We start from the raw sequence: 17651 nt of genomic DNA, 5'->3' as shown, positions 1-17651 counted from the left end.
AAAGTTTTTGCCCAAGGGAGAAAACAAAAGAAATCACCCTGGGTTTCTAATCAGAAACAGTATAATCCAGAACCACTTTTATGTATTGGTTAACAAGTAAATTATCAACCTCCAATTCTATACCCATCAAAATATATTTCCAAGGACAAAATAAAAGAAAAAACGTTTTCAGAAATACAAAAGCTTAAAGAATTATTTCCAGCAGGTCCATGTGCTAAAATAAAGTTAAGGGAAGTCTTTCAAATAGAAAAAAAAAATTACCAGATGTAAATGAATCAAACAGAGGAATAGAAAAAAAAAAGACTTCTGAAATAGCTACTGATAGAGAAATATATGTTGATATTGTTTGATTCTCTTGACAGGATAATTGGCTATTAATCAAAAATAGTGGCATTCATTTAGTTCAGTGAGGAAATGAAGACATTAAGATTTTGGCACCATGAATAAAGTGGAACCAGAGCATTCAGGGGGGCAGGCCACGTGTGGGAAGTCACACCTGTAATCTCATCTACTCCAAGCGGGGCAGATAACTGTTGAGGCCACGCTACACAAAAAAAAGAAATTATGGGGACACCTAACATTTTTTCGGAGGTCAGGAAGTGCTTACTACTGTTAGCACGTAAATCATTCCCAAATTAATCTATAGATTCGGCATAATCCAGTCAACACTCTCAAAGGTATGTAGTAGTAATCAATGCACATCAATTCTAAAATTCATGTGAACTCACACAGGACTAATAATAGATAAAAATAATTTTAAAAGAGCATCTTTGGAAGACTGCCACTCCCTCATGTGAAGATTTATGAAAATAGCTGGTGACAGCATGGAATTGGTGTCAATGTTTAGAGACCCGATCAGTAGAACAGCATAGTGTCCAGAAACTGAACCACCCAGGTTGCTATAATGGCTTTACAACAAAGATGGAAAGCAATTTAGTGGGAAAGGAGAATCCTGTCAATTGATGTTGCAAGAATCATCTGATATTCTTAGACAGAAATAGACAAACCTATGCCTACATTTTTTACCCAATGCAAAAATCACTCAAAGTAGACTGTTGACTTAAATATCAAACCTAAAGTGATAAAACTTTCCAGGAGAGACCTTCGGTGAGCCTTGGGTTATGCAAAGACATGAGACTAGATCAGGAGCAGTACAAGAACAAATGGATAAATTCAACTGCATTAATGTTAAAAAAAAAATCTTGCTCTTTAAAGCACACTGTCAAGCAAAAGAAATGAGAAATCTGAAAATAGAACCAAATATTTTTAAAGTGTGCTTTTAACAACAGACTGGTTGAGAATACATAATCAACCTTCACAACTAGCAGAGAAAACAAACAACCCAACTCAAAACAAAAGTTTAAAAAAAATGTGAACAGGCACTCCACCAGAAAAGATATAGACACATGGAATAGATGCATATAAAAACAAAAGAATGACCATATCAAAGATTAGTGAGACGTAGAACTCTCATACATGGTGCTGTGGAGTTCTAAGGCTACGTTAGAAGATAGCTTGGCAGTTTCTTAAAAACATTAAGCATGCATCTACCGTGCAGTCTATGCGATTTCTGCTTCCTGATTCAAAATAAGAGGAAGCATTTAATCAAATACCTATCTGATAATGCTCACAGTAGTTTTATTTATAACAGAACAAACCTAGATATCATCCCTGTACCAACAAATCAGAGGTGAAGGAACAAACAAAAGGTATATGAACATATAACAAAAATAAGAAACTAAAAATATGGCAGTGTTTTAGAAAAAAATCTGAAAATGATTAAGCTATGAGAATGAAGGCCAACTAAATCAAAGCACCTACTATACATTTGCACTAAGATAAGATCTCAGGAAATGTCAACTAGCGTGTAATGAGCAGGGGCATACTGTTGCTTGGGAAACAAAGAATTGGAGAAGGAAGTATTACCAAGAGACTCTAGAAAATTGGGGGGGGGGGGTAGGATGGACATGCCCAGTGTTTCAATGTATTGTTGAATGACTTCATACACACAATCATCTATCAAACTATTTTAAATGCCTTTAATTATTGTAAACAAAAAGAGAATATAGTTCTGAAGACTGCATCTGCTTGAAAATAGTCTCTGAAAGATCACATTTCCAACGGGCTAAGAAAACAATGTTCTGATGAAATATTGATCAAACCGTCCCAAATAAGCCACAGGATATGAATAGGAAACAACAGCTCAGCCTGCTGTTCTGGTTGCGAGACAGCTCGTCAGCCTGGGGGGAAAAACAGACGGGCAGCTTCACTGAACAGAACTCAGTGGACCAAAAAGTGCCTTGGTACTGAACCCTGCCTCCTGTCTAGCTTCCAGTGGGTAGAACGGTGCGTGCATTGGTGTGTGCATTGCTTAGAACCCGGAGGGTACCGCTGGCTGCTAGGAAAGCACAGATGGAACTCGCCTGAGGCTGGATGGACAGGGCCCTACAGAATGAAGAAGAGGGCCAGGGATCTGAGGAGAGGCTAGGCATGGGTTGGAGGGGTGTCAGCAGGCAGGCCCGCCCTTCCTTGACCACGTGGCTCTGTGGTCCCTTGGGAATGGAGTCCAAGTCCGATGGTGGAGTGGGATGGGAGCCTCAGTCCTGAAAGGCTGACACTCCTGGGGTCCCAACCCTCTGGGCAGAAATGACACAAAACTTTGATACGTGGGTTTTTCTCCCTGCACATTTCTCCCTACGTGACAGAGCAAAGCCATAGATAGATCTTTCCCTGGCCCGAGGATGGAGCCAGAGCACTTGCGTCCTGTTCCGCTGTCTTGCACTATTTCCAAACTTCTGATTTCTCTCTGTCCTTCAGGGGTTTTGCTTGCTTGTTTGTTTTTCCTCTCTTCTCTCATTCTTGCATTCCCCTCTTCCTTCAAACATGCTTTCAGTGGCAGCTGAACAATAGAAGCATGAAAAATGCAATTTGAATGTTTGCTGCTTCAGCAACTATTTACGAAATACTCTGTTTCAGAAACTGTGGCAGGCAGCACAGAGGGCTGAGCAAGTGTAGCTAGCACCTTGGCCCAGCAACCTGCTCTTAAAAAAAAAACAAAACTCCCTGAGAAACAGGACTCGTGAACCTCAAGTGGACATTACAAGAAGATTTTTGAGAGAAGGACAAGCAAGGTTTGACCTTCCCAGGAGTCAGAGAAGCTGTGAGCCGGTCTTGAGGAAGAGCAGGAGGCCATCAGTCCAACAAGAATGGGGTGGCCACAAAAACAGAGATGTCACCCACCAAAAGGAAATGGCAGTGGGCCAAGTGTCTAGGACTCACCATAGGAAATCCAGTGTGGCTCTGGAGTGGCCGTGTGCCACAGAGCACTGTCTAAGCAGCCCTGGAGTGCAGGTTCCATTCCCTGAGTGATCTAGGTCTGGGGCTTTGCACATGGCTGTGGCTCAGGGTCGCTAATCTTCTCCAGGAAAGCGGTGAAGAACTCAGTTAGTACTCATTCTTCACTTCAACTCTGAAACCATGCTGCCACTCAGCAGTAAAGAGTCTCTGGTCCTTTTCAACATATGGATCTGCACCAATTGGCCTCCCAAGCCCATTGTACTGTGTAAGAACACAGGCAGTGAGCCACCTCTTGCATCAACAGGATGCACAAACAAATCTCTGACTTGAAGCCAGAGCAAGTTCTGGCTCAAAGCTTGATCTTTGGATACGGGGACGGATCAAGAAGGATGACTTAAACTTGGTCAGTTCAACAAGAAGTTCAGCAAAAGGTGGTAATGCATTAATTATATGTCCATATCACTTTGCCAGCCCTGCTAGGTAAAAGTCAAAGTGCAGTAGGACTGTGGCGCAGACAACTTTCATTCTACCATGTTGAGATTCAGTAGAAGACCCACAAACGTCTATTTGAAAAATAGCACGGTCTCTGAGGTGTTGCGTAGTTCTAGTGGTCCCTCCTGTAGTCTCCAGCAAGCAGTCTATCCTCCCTGCCAAGCACCAATTTGTAGATATCAGAATGAAGCAGTTCAAAATCCCTGAGGATCTTAGGAGGCTCTAAGAAAAGAAGCTCAAACTGAGCCACGAGGCAAATGGTGACCAACCAGGCTGGAATTCCAGGTCTGTGCTCAACTAACAGTGCATGGAAGGATGGCTGCCTTTTCTGTGTTTCTTTGTTAAATGAGAAAAATGAGATCAACTGCCAAAGTTGTCATAAAAATTGGGATAACCCATGCAAAGTGTTTGGCGTGGTGCCTGGCACACATTAAACACTCACTAAGTGGAGTCCAGTTTAATAAATCCACTGTGGGAGGCCTACTCTGTATCTCTCCAGTATATAATAAAGACATATTTCATGTGTAGGGAGGGCTAGGAAGGTAATATAGGTGGTAAATTCAGTACAGCCAAATGGTCCTTGAAAATGACTGAAGAAGTGCCAGCACGAAACCAATGTATCCTTTAGTAAGTTTCACCCAGACAGCTTTTATTTTTCTCCAATCTAGTGCTGTTACATTATTTAGTGGACCACAAGAGAAAGCAGCATGAGTTGTGTACATCAGGACAATATTATTCTAGTTAAGATGATTTTTGAACTTCGGTTTTTAAAGAAGTATGTAGTCTGTCAGACAGCTAATAAATCACAGAACCAGGATTCGAACTGCAGGTTTTATGAGACCACATCACACAGGCGACAGTCTCTGCTGAGAGCCAACGTCAAGGTGAAACCTGGAAGGGGTTACTAAGAAAAAAACAGAGCTGCAGAAGAAGGCATGTGGTCCCTCTGAAGTCTGAAAGGTTTTTCAGAGACAAAATATTACAGGAATAAAACAACTCCCTCAGCTTTGCTACTTCCCAGAGTCCTGGCCTTAAATGCTAGCATGGTGCCTAGTGAAAATGTGGTCTTCATATCCACCCAAGTCCATTCCAACATCTACCAGTCCTAGTCTCCTAGGTAGCTCCCAAATATGATTATTCTCTGTGACATTATCCCCAAGAAATTCATTTAGACATTGATACAGTAAGTTCCCTGTATCTCATTCCTCCTATACCAAGCTGCAAAATGGGCAATATTCTTCCTTCTACAGAATCTGACCTATCCCAATTCCCTTGGAGCAATAAATGAGGTAGAGGTGACAGTCTTCTAGGTCTAAAGAAATCGGATGACGTCTTCTCTCTGGGAATTCTAAATCACCATAGAAAGACACTGCAGGAAAAGTCACATGGACAAAGCAAGCAGACCCTTTGGAGCACAAGACCAGTTCACTTCAGAACGAGTTCCCAGGTCATCCCAGGTGTGGAAAAGAAATGACCTTGACATTGCTGGGCATCCCAGACATGTCTGATTAGAATCCCATAAGTGACCTGGCTGACATTGTGTGAAGCTCTGTGAGCCAACCCCAACAGAAAATTACACATAAGAGCAAACAGACCATTGTTTGGTCTTGAGGTACTAAATGTTCGGCTGCTTTATTATGCTACAATTCATACCTGCGATAGTTATATTTGCTTCAGATGGGCATGTTGGCACCAGTCTGTAGTGTCAACATTCAGGAGGTTGAAGAAGGCCACATAGTTCAAGACCAACCTGTGCTATAAGGCAAGAAAAAAAGTGATACTTGCTCCAGGATCTCATAACTATTTACCATTTACCGGCATGTAATAGGATCTTGTAACAAAGTTTTCAGCCATCCTTGCTCCTCAGGTGTGTCTCTATACGGAACCCATTTCTAATCTAAAATATAGATTTGTATGAAACAAAACCTCAAATTTCCCTGTCTTCTCTCAGTTTTAAACACGAATAAAAATTTTTCTTGAAATACTACCTAGATCAAGTAATACATTTTCCAGGAGGAGGCAACACACAAACCTCCAAATACTCAAATTAAAATGTCTCTTCCCATTCTTTCTTTCCAGAACCCATTATGGTAGCAGACTGCGGTGTAGCACAAGTAAATAGGGCTTGGAGTTATGACTTCCAGCTGTGCATTTTACTGTCAGCATAAACTCTGGAAAATTACTTAACCTCATGCAGATCCTCTGCTTCCTTGTCTGTCAAAAGAAGATAATAATAACAATGCAATATTGGGGGCCCTGGTCTCTTTACAGCTCTATTATTATAAGAACACATGTAAAAAAGCAAGGAGGATTAAAAAAATAAAGCTCTTTAAACTGCAAGACACTTGGAAATGAAAAATGCTCAGCACCTCCATCTTTATATTGTTCATAATAAGATACCCCAGAAGTTCTTCATTGTAAGTAAGGAGATTTTAAAATGTAGTAGGCGACATTAGTCACCTGTTTACACCTAAGGATGGATGGGTCCACAAATACAAAGCTAAAGGGATTTGGGGGCACCCCAGGCAATTACAATCAAATGGAATTTTGCCTAGAGATAGTGCTATCTAGCTTTTTAACAATTGATGTGTGCCATGTGGTCAGAATGCTGGGGTTATGTGGTTAATGGCCAAGCTCAAGCAGAACCCAAGAGCAAGTTCAGGTTAGTGTAACAAAATATCCTCGTTTGGGACTATTCCCAGCTCTGGGAGTTACCATATTCTATCAGGTCTAATGTTTACATGTTCATTTCAATATTTCTAAAACCCAAGTGGATCTCAAGTAAGTCTTGAAATTACGTCTGTCTGCAATTTAGTAGTCACATTGTGATGCTCACTCACTGTGTGTTTGTGAACGTGGACCTAACTGTTCAGATTGCTCTCACTGCTTTGCCCAACACACAAGGGTGGGGTTTATTCAATACATTCACAATGTTCCCAATATAAATTTGCAAGGAAAAGGAAGGCTCAGGTCATCAAGCAGTGACAGTGTTCTCACCTCTCTTCTTTTCCTCCTCCTCATCTTTTTGCTTCTTCTTCTTCTCTTGCTTTTCTTCTTTTCCTTCCTTCTTCTGCTTCTTCATGATGTGCAAAATGATGCTTTCCTGTACCTATTTGTGTCCTGGGTAAGGTGAAAAGCCATAGTTCTACAAAGATGTCTCATTATTATTATTATTATTATTATTATTATTATTATTATTATTATTATTATTATCAGCATTGTCTTTCAGTAGTTGTCCAAAGGGGTTTAAAATGCCATTTTCACATGCAAATTTGTAAATACAATGTATCTTGACCAATGTCACCCCTTGAGAAGATGTATCTTATTGACATTAACTGTTAAGACCTTCTAAATCTCTCCACCTACCTGGTTCCAGCCTCATGGAACAGCTCCAATAATAATTAAGCTTCCTAAACCGCTGTGTTTTAAAGGTGTGCCTAGACAGACATCGTATATGAATGCCCTAGTGGGCGCATTTTTCATTGCAAACCGACTGAATGGGGTCTGGGTTCTCTATGTTCATCACCCACCGGACTCATGGGCAGGGCTGAGAATCTGAGTCACTGAAGGGCGCCTTGGCACAAGGCAAGCTTTCAGTGTGGGCTCCATGGAGGAGATGCCAAACCACGGTGATCTCATCACATTTCTGTCCCTCTGCAAGGCCTCGCCTGGCAGGCAGCCTGGCTTCCACAGGGCATGGCTGTCCTCTCAGCACCCCCACCTCGCCTGAGCACGGAACCAGGTCTCCCTGCATGCACTGAATCTCTCGTACCTGTCAGTGCTGCTGCTGGTCAACAGGGCTGAACTGTTCAGGCTAGCTTGTCCCTGTTGTTCTTCAACTGACTTGGCCAAGAGCTGAACCAATGTGAAGGAAGGGCAAGTGATGGAAAGTGAGAGGAATACAGCCAGAGCCTTTCTGCCTCGAGAGATGCCCTGGCAATCACTTACGCTGGCTGCTCTGTCTCCAGGTTCTTCCAGGAAGTCTGAAGGCTGTACAAGCTCCCTGGCTCTGGCCACACCCTGTCCATCTCTTTCCCTGCAGTGGAAGTGGGGAGCCATGACTCCTCTTGCCAGTGTGGAAAGAGCAAGCCCTGCCCTGGCTTCCTCCTCAGCCTTTCATCTCAGTGGATCTACAAATAGTTTGTTCCTGTGGTTGGACTATGTCTAAAATACACACCTCTGGGTCCCACCAGGACCACGGGTGGCAGGAAGTTAAGAACTCCACTTATTCAGGGTTATTGATCAGCAGTTGGTATGGATTGACAACATGGCAGGTAAAGATCTCACACCCTGGGAAGGGGTAGTTTACTTTCATGGAGATATTTGTCATCGTAGACTCGATTCTGAAAAAAAAAAAAAGTGTATCTCTGGCAGCTCCAGGGTATAGGTGCCTACAGGACCATTTCCTGGGAAATACCCAACAATCCAGTGCACCCAAAAGATATGCCAGGGGTCAATGGTTTGTGATTCCTAAGACCTACCAGAGTAGTGTGGCTTCCATTTCACAGATGATGAACCTGAGGATCCAAGAAATGGCTACAAGTTCACAAATTTAGCATATACCACCATCACTGTAGAATTCTATCATCCCAAAGCTGTAGAGGATATAAGACTCCAGCCATCAATCAGAAGTGAGCATGCTCAGGCCTTATCCATAGAACCCACTTGAACAAACCGAGATTAAATTCCATCAATTTTTCCTAATATAAATATTTGTTAACAACCATCTTCCTTGGACTCTGATGGAAAAATACTGCAATAGAATATCAGGAGCATGCATCTGTGATTGATTCGTTCACTGATACGTTCCTAGGCCCTGGCCATATCTCTGGCACTTAGCTGATGCTCAATAATTTATTAATTAATTTATTAATTTATTATTATTTATTATTTATTATTATTTATTATTATTATTATTTATTAATTTATTAATTTATTAATTAATTAAAAAAACAGCCCTTTTGTTTGAATCAAAATCTGAACATGTTGTATTGTTCTCTTTTATTTCAATCATCGTGTCAAAGCTTATTCTGCTGTTAATTCATTAGAAAGACAATTGCCTAGCTTTTACCATATGCCTGCCTAGTGCTATACTGAGGAATACAGAGGGGTGCATCTAACCTTTAAGATGCATTTGGTATTGTACAAACAGCTCTTGCTGAAGAAATCTAGGAAGTAAGTACAATAGAGATCTGAATGCATACACAAAATAGATGTTCTTATAGATGGATGTGGAAGTGCATTAGGGATACAAAGTAGATGTGATAAGGTCTACAGCTCTACCTTGAGGAAAGAAGTTAGACAAAGACTCCACGGAAGAGGTAAATCTGACAACGAATGACTGTGTGTGTGTGTGTGTGTGTGTGTGTGTGTGTGTGTGTGTGTCTGGGACTGAATCCAAGGCCTTGGACAAGAGAGGCAAGCCTTCTATCACAGAGCTACGATCACAGCCCCGTACCTTGGATGTTTAAGTGTTTACCACTTATTTGTGTGATAGAAGATAGCCTCGTGCTATCTTCTACTTCATGTATGTTTTTGGAGCCTATCTGTTGATAGATTGATTCCACAAGCCAGATATTGTGATGAGTGTCATACCAAACCTGCCATGCAGGTATCTCTTTTTAAAGGGACTTTGATGGGGGGTGGGGTGGGTAAAAACCCAGATATGGTCTAGTGGGATCATCTGAGAATATGAGTTTTGATTTTTTGAGGCGCCTCCATACTCATTTCTAGAGTGTCTAAACCTGTGTACATTGCCACTGCCAATGTATAAGCATCCCTCAGCTTTCACCAACGTTCATTGTTTCCTGTTTTCTGGATGGTAGCCATTTGAATGGGGTGAGATGAAATCTTAGTACATGGGGCTAGGGATATGGCCTAGTGGCAAGTGTGCTTGCCTTGTATACATGAGGCCCTGGGTTCGATTCCCCAGCACCACATATACAGAAAACGGCCAGAAGTGGCGCTGTGGCTCAAGTGGCAGAGTGCTAGCCTTGAGCAAGAAGAAGCCAGGGACAGTGCTCAGGCCCTGAGTCCAAGCCCCAGGACTGGCAAAAAAAAAAAAAAAAAAGAAATCTCAGTACAGTTTTGACTTGCATTTGCCTGGTATCTAAAGATGTGGACCAGTTTTTCATGCATTTAGTGGTCTTTTGTACCTCTTCATTTTAAAAGTATCTGTTCACTCCCAGTGAGAATGGACATTATCAAGAAAAATAATAATAACAAATGATGGCTAGGATTCTGTCAAAAGGGAACTCTATTACACTGTTGGTGGGACTGTAAACTTGTTTAACCACTCTGGAAAGTAGTATGGAGATTCCTCAAAAAACAAAACATAGAACTACCCTTTGACCTCATAATTCCACTCTTCAGCATTCACTCAATATAGCACAAACAAGATGCAATAAAGCCACCAGCACAAGCATATTTATTGCAGTATTATTTACCATAGTCAAGATATGGAATCAGACCAGATGCTATTCAATGGAAGAATGGATTAAGAAAATATGTATGTAGACACACACACATACACACACAAAATGGAATTTTACTGATCCATCAGAAAGAATGATACTGTACCATTCATACGGAAATGGAAAGTCTTAGAAAAATGATATTAAGTGAGGGAAGCCAGACACAGAGAAACACGGGTTACATGGTTTCCCTCATTTGTGGTAGCTAGAATACATCAATAAATCTATACGTAAACACACTGGCTGGCATGCAAGTGTTTATAAATAAATTTGCTGGAGAATAATAAACTCTATGGATATCTCAAATGGTATAATTATTTAGAAAAATGGAGTCAAAACCCAGCAAATTAAGTACCAGCAAATGAGTACTTGTAAGGGGTTGATACTAGGGGAAGAGGGAGGGGTGGAAAAATGAAGGAGCAAAGTGAGTAGAATGCAGAGAAGAATACATTGTATATATAGTAACACATAATCGAGAAATATAAGAGAACGGGTAGAAGGAAGGGGGATGACGTTGTTGAATGGATGACACAGGTCAAGATGCACTGCATACTTAAACTGCTGTGTTAAATAGCAACAAATTCAATCTATTACCTAAAGTGACAGAGGGGAGGGTTAGGATGGGTGAGAAATTAAAGGGGTGGCGTTGATCAAGAGGGACTGTATCCGTAAAGTGCTTTTTGAATGGCAACTCCTCTGTACAACTACTTAAAGATAATAAGAATATTTTAAAAATAAATAAAATTGACAGAAATGCAAACAAACAACAAAAACGTGTCGTTTCATTTCATTTTCCCATTTGTTGTTGACTGGATTATTTGATCTTTCGGTATAATCTGGGTATTAGTTCTCCTATCAGATCACGTCACTGATGTTTGGCTTTGAAAGAACATCTTAATTTAATACAACCCCATTTGTCATTTATTGTCCTTATTTCCTGAGATATATTAGATTTCTATTCACGAAGTCATTTCCTGTGTCTAGATCTTGAATTATTTCCCTTATGATTTCCTCTAGTAGTTTCCAAGTTTGGGGCCTTACTTTCAGGCCTTTGATCCATGTCAGTGTGGATTTGGTGCAGTGTGATAAGGATGTAGTTTCATTTTCTATGTATTTGTGAATATGATGTGTTCTTAGCGCTTATTATGGAGATTGTCTTTCAACCCCATGTGTGTTTTGGGCACTTCGGTTAAGAATCAGATAACTGTACCTGTGTGGGGTTATTTCCAGATCATCTATTCTATTTCATCGGTCTATTTCTCTACTTTTGTGCTGTTGTTGTTAGTAGGGATCTGTAGTCTATTTGAGTTCAGGTATTGTAATATCTCTGTCACTGCTCTTTTCACTTGGGAATGCCGTGGCTCTTCAGGATCATTTGTGTTTTCATATGAATGCTAAGATTGTTTTTCTATTTCTATGAAGACTGTAGTATTTGCACAGCACCTGAGGATGGCTTTTGGTAACATGACCATTGTAACAATATAAACTGTACTTACCCAGGAACTTCAGAAAATTTCTAGTGTCTTCTATAATACCTATCATTAGAGCTTGATAACTTTCATTGTAGAAGTCCTTGAAAGACTCTATGAGAAAACTTGCAGATCTGAGAAGCGCTTTCAGCAATGTGTCGGGATATAGAATCAACAAACAAAAATCAGTTGCTTCCTTAAGTACTCTCAAAGAAGTTGCTAGAAGAGAAGTTAGGAAAACAGTTCGATTCTCAGTAAATAGATGTATACATGCATACATATACATGCCCAGGCATAAACTTAATCAAAGAAATAAAAGGCCTCTACCAGGAAAAGTAGTCTGAACAAGTGGTTCAAGTTGGGACTTTAAGTGAAAAGTAACTAAGCCTCAAGATTGAGTTCTTAAAAACCACACACACCTAGATTTCCAAGAAAACAGAGAGTAAGGAATGAAGGGGAACGAAATTCTGAGCTCTGCTTTAATGTAGGCCCAAACACTCTTCAAGTAAAGGGTATTTCATCAACTTTTCTTTGAAAATTTTTATTGTTTTTCTTACTTTGGAGTTGGGGAATGAAAGCTTAAGAAGGACAAAATGGCTTGCTCAGACCACGCAGGTGGGGAGCAGTTTGCTGCCATCTGTGAAGTGACTTCACCTATTTGTTCTCTTTGATTTTCCTCCCACTCCTCTAGATTGAGGCCGGAGCACAGACAATGACCGTCGTGCCTGTACTTGTCGAGCAGCTACAAGTGCAAAGCAGTTTAGCATTGTCCATCTCCTTCCCACAAACTGCAGGTGCGATAAAACACAACAGTGATTGACAAGCCACACTGCCAAGAAAACATGGAACCATTTGAACTTAATTGCCCTCTTACATGATCCTGTGTTTTCCATAATTGGAAGAAATTTGTTGGCTTCTGGACTGTCCTTTCTCCAGAGACATTTCAAAGTATAACTATTTAATATAGGCAGCTATTATTACTCATGCCAAGAATAAGGAAAAGGCATTCAATGTATTAAATATTCGTTCAGACATAATACAAGAACCCATTTTCACTCTTCTAATACGTAAATGAACCACTAAACCATATCAGATATGACTTTCATTGAGTAACAAAATATATTTTAAATGACCACAACATTTAACATTCAAAATATGTGCAGCCATGTTTTCAAATAAGCCTCAGTACCATTCTGTAGTTTTGTCACAACTGACATAATTACACCTTGTAAATACTTCAAATTTGTAATGATATCCTTTCAAGAATTATTTCTAATTATTATACTTGACATGACAAACATGTTGTTTGACGTAATTACACAAAATAACTCAAAACACTAAGCATGCTTAAAAATAGCAATTACCATAATTAAGTAAAAAATATTCTACTGTAAATTTTGATATGGTTTCACCACGGCCAAGTGAATTTTCTAGAAGGATTTGATGAAGCTTAGATGATAGGATTTATAAAATTTATTTTAAACTAAGAATGATGAAACATCTTCAACTCTTTCCTATGCCTTAGACTTTGGATAAGAAGAGTACGAAGAGATTGGTGTTTTGGAAAGTACAGTCTTGAAGTTAAACAGAGTCCAGTATGATTCTGGCTCTTTGGCTAGCGCTAGGCTTAGCAATGGCACCTTCCTGAATATGATTTATCCTAAGGACAGATACAAGAATAAACTAAAGCTATATAATGTGTGATAGAGCAGGGAGTCTTGTACGGGGGCCCAATATGCCGCATACTTTACACCTGACTCATTAAAGACAAGTATATGTTGAACGCAGTCTCCTAGGCTATTTGGGGGACCAAAAAAATGGGGTGAAAGGTGGCTATATTTTAAATCCAGCAATCTGAAAAGGAGGAAAACTGCTGTGAAATTCTTCTTCGATGAGGCTATCCCTTCATAAATGATCATTTCATTTCCCTTTTATAAGAATAGATGTTTAAAACTCACCTGAGGTTCAGTGACTCACCCAGGATTAATAACCAAGCTGAACTTGGAAACAAGTCTGAGATGGTGGCCAGGTCTGGGCCACATGCGATTCTGTATTGAAAAGCGTGGCACAGACCGCGGCTCCCTGACCAGGCCTTCCTTCTCCTGTGCGCTTCTCGGCCTTCCTGTCCCTCCCTCTCTGGGCTCCACTTGAGACTCTTGCTGCCTCTCAGAGACACAGTCTTCTCTGTTCTCCTGCACAATGTCGGAGCTGGAGAAAGAGGCTGCGCTTGCATCGGCCGGCATCTTGACAACTCTCTCCTTGTTTGGAAAATACTGATACAGTAACTTTTCATCTAGGAGAGACAATTTACTAGACATCTGAATGACTGTCAGTTGTACTCTTGTCTTTTCTTTTAGGTAAAAAGGCACAGAAGACAGAATGCTATTATGATGTAAATGAGCCGAGTGGCAGGAACTCTCTCCAGCTAGGAAGCCAGGGAAGGGCTTGACTTCACCCTCGGCTCTTGGGGGGCTGTGGGCACAGGCCCAGCCTTCTGCTCCCAGGACGTCTGCCAAGCCAGGGAAGCTGACTAGTCCATTTGGCATACCTGTAACCTTCAGACCGAACCACTCAGCCCACCTGTGACCTTGAGCTCTGAAGTGCAAAGGGATTTCCGAAGCCAAAGCAAGAGAAGACAAAAGCTACACAGGTGCATATCGCAAAGGGCCCCCTCCATGTAAGTAACCTTGCCAAGCACTATGTCAGGGGAAGCAAAGAAGTAACATTTGTCCACAAATGAAGAAAGGGGTGTGCATCAGGGGTGGAACACCGATGAAGGAAGGGGATGGAGAAGGGGGGAAGCAAAGCTTGTAGATGAGGAAATGCATTTTCTTACAGGTTTATCCCACCAACATACATGTGATCCTGGCCCAGAACGTAAAATAGCAGAAATGACCTAGGCGCTAAGGTGAACGTAGAGTGATTTAACCCATTCATAGCCCCATGAATCTGCCAGATACGTCTCAGACTTTCCTGAAAGCAGTGCATGTGCCCAGTTGTGGAGCCAGAGGGACACCCATCCTCGCCCCAACTATCTGGGTGGTCTCAGAAAAATGTCTCCATTTCTCTGAGTCTGAAGTGAGTCCAACTTTGTACTGAATGGGTGAGGGCTGGGGCACATTTTTTATATTGGAGGGTTGTTAGAATCAAGGAGCCCCTTGGAGTTCTTCCCGTGGAACCTCAAACCTGCTCCGGTACATTCGCCCCATAGTGCCACTCTGTGGGTCTCACGAGCTCCATGCTTCCTCTTCGACCCCAACGCTTGTTCAGCAATCTCAGTGAGCAGACTTAGTATGCATTCCCTGTGCTTCAGACACATAGGGTCTCCATCTTTTTAGGTGTCTGTCCATGGTCCATGAAACATCTGGATTACATAATGTTGACTATGGGTCAATGGAGGCAGAAAACTGGGCTTCCTCTGGCCTGTCCAGGTGCATGGCATGTGATGGTTGAAATGTCACAGGCTTCCCTTGAGCTTAGTTTGACCACTTCTAAAAATGTGGCATTGTTAAAGCCGGGTAGGAAGGGAAACAGGAAAGTGAGGATGACAGGTAAGATAGGATGCCCTTGGGAGAGCCCAGTTCAAAGCCCAGGCAGAGGTGAAGGCACCAGGAGAGATGGCAGGTGCCAAGGAAAAGTATTTTCTGCAAAACAGACACTAATCCACTGACCTAGGTCCTGGTGAAGCCGCAGAAGTCAGCTTTGGTGGGCTCATGTATGTGAACAGACAGAGAGACAGACAGACAGACAGAGAGGGAGGCAGGGGGGCATGTTTGAAGCTGGAGCCAGAGTCCTGTGTCCGATGAGCTAAGACTCTGCGGGTATCCTGCGTGATAGCAGTGGGTCTCCTCTCACACAGTGTCCCCCCCCCCCAGAGGGTTCTCCATTCTCCACCACGAAGATGGGCACACAGTTCTGGTAACCAGTGTGATGGGTAGGCTGAAGGAGGGAGAAATGGAGCTGGTGGACAAGTTAAAGAAATAAGAAGAGAGGAACCAGAAGGTTTCAGGAAGGTAACCAGAGTTTCATTGTGTTGTTACCTTTTGCAAAGCCTCACAGTCCAAGCAGGAAGGGAAGCACAGGGAAATTCAATAAAGAGAACTCTGTATGCTGGAAGCAGCATCATTAAGAGGCAATTAGCTGGCCCTGCCTGTTTACCCAGCCCTGGGGCCACGTGGCTGTTACGCTGGAACCGGAAGGGGGGTCCTAGATAGCCCCCACTGCCTTCCAGTTCCACGGAACCGGAAAGGCGGTTCTAGCTGGCCCCGCCTCCCAGCCTTGGAACCACGTGTAGCCAAGATGGCGCCTGGTGGTGAACCCGGAGGCGGTCCTGTGGGCTGTGACGTAGAATTAGGCCGCCTCTTAGGATTGGTCCCTCGGCTCTCCACCCTTGACGGACAGCTCAGACCGCCTCTCATAGCCCCTAGCTAGGTGCGCTACACCCCTCCCCTTCCTGCCGCTCTCTGACCCTTTTAAGAGTGTGACTCCTCCCAAATAAACCGAGATTGCCAGACCTTTCTCCTGGGCTGTCTGGTTGTCCTCCAGCGAAGGGGGGCTGGGTGCGGGCGCCTTTCACCTTTTCTTGGCTCACCTCGGTTGGGGGCATTTCCCTCACCTCTCCCACTGGCCAGGAGAGTGCTGGGGGGGTGGGGGTGAAGGACCCCAACACAGCAGGGATTTGGCTGATGGGAGACAGGGGAAAGGAAGTACCTGGATCCTGTCTTTGTGGGAGGGCCATTTGTGGACTCTCCACACTCAGCCTCAGAAGTGTATGTTTTCTCTGTTGGAATTTTATAAAAGATTTCATTTTCAGATGCATTTCCCAGTGCTGTAGGTTGCTCTTAGTTGCTGTGATACAATTCCTTATAAAAACAAGAAACAAAAAAAAAAATCAAAAACCATTTCATAGCATGAGGGTTTATTTTAGCTCGGGTATTTCAGAGAGTTCAGTCCATGATCCATCTGCTCCGTCGCATGGCTGGAAAGTAGAGAGACACAGAAGAGAGAAGGGCCGGGGGACAAGGACATGCCCTTCAAAGGCTCATCGCCCTTGACCCACTTTCTCAGTTAGTCTCTACCTCCCAATTTCCTGTTGAGACAGGGAACAGGTCAGAGCCCTCAGCAGTCAATCACTGTCGAAGCCCCACCTCTAGGTATTGCCTTGGAGGCAGAAGTTCCTTGACAGCATTTGTGTTTCTATACCTTAACATACTTAGTTGCTGTTTTGCCCACCCAGGCATGACTAGAAGAAGATAACTTCCGGGAAGTGACATTTTAGTTGGTGATCGGAGTCAAGATTCAAATATGAATCTAACTTCCATCAAGTGCCTTTTTCCATTCTGTGTCTCGTTGGTTTCTGATTTGAATCTGAACTGCTATCCTTTCTGCTGCATTTCACAGTTCTGTTCTTGTTACTGCCTTTGTTATTGTTGAATTTGGTGAATTTGTACTGGTCAAGTGTTCTTCCAGAGTCTCCTGAGCTACAGGTTGGAGGAAAAAAACATTTACATGTGCTTATGTTGTATTTGGTTTTTGTTTGTCTAGAATAAAAAGAAAATATAAACCAAAGATGCTCAGGGCCACCATGTCTCCAAGGGAAAAAGTCAGAAACAGAAGCATTGTCCCCGATGCTGCTCTCTTCCCCGTGAACAGAGCCTATGACCTTCCTTTCCAGGTGTTTCTTAAATCTATCCCACTCTCTCTTCGTGACCTCATTTGCCCAGCGATGTAGTCTGCTTCTCCACTGTCCAATCTTCCTGATATATCAACTTAGCTATTAGAATTGGATCTTTCTTGCTCTAGGTTTTCTATATTCTCATGTCCAGGTGTTCCTCTTCCTGAATGATCATGTATGTTCATCCGAGGCCCAGAAAGGTATGTCTGGCAAAGACCTGCTCATCGTCTAATCCCCTCTAAGGAG

Source organism: Perognathus longimembris, chromosome 8 (assembly GCF_023159225.1).
Source record: "Perognathus longimembris pacificus isolate PPM17 chromosome 8, ASM2315922v1, whole genome shotgun sequence".
NCBI classification, from domain to species: Eukaryota; Metazoa; Chordata; class Mammalia; order Rodentia; family Heteromyidae; genus Perognathus; species Perognathus longimembris.
Note: the sequence above shows the minus strand (reverse complement) of the source record.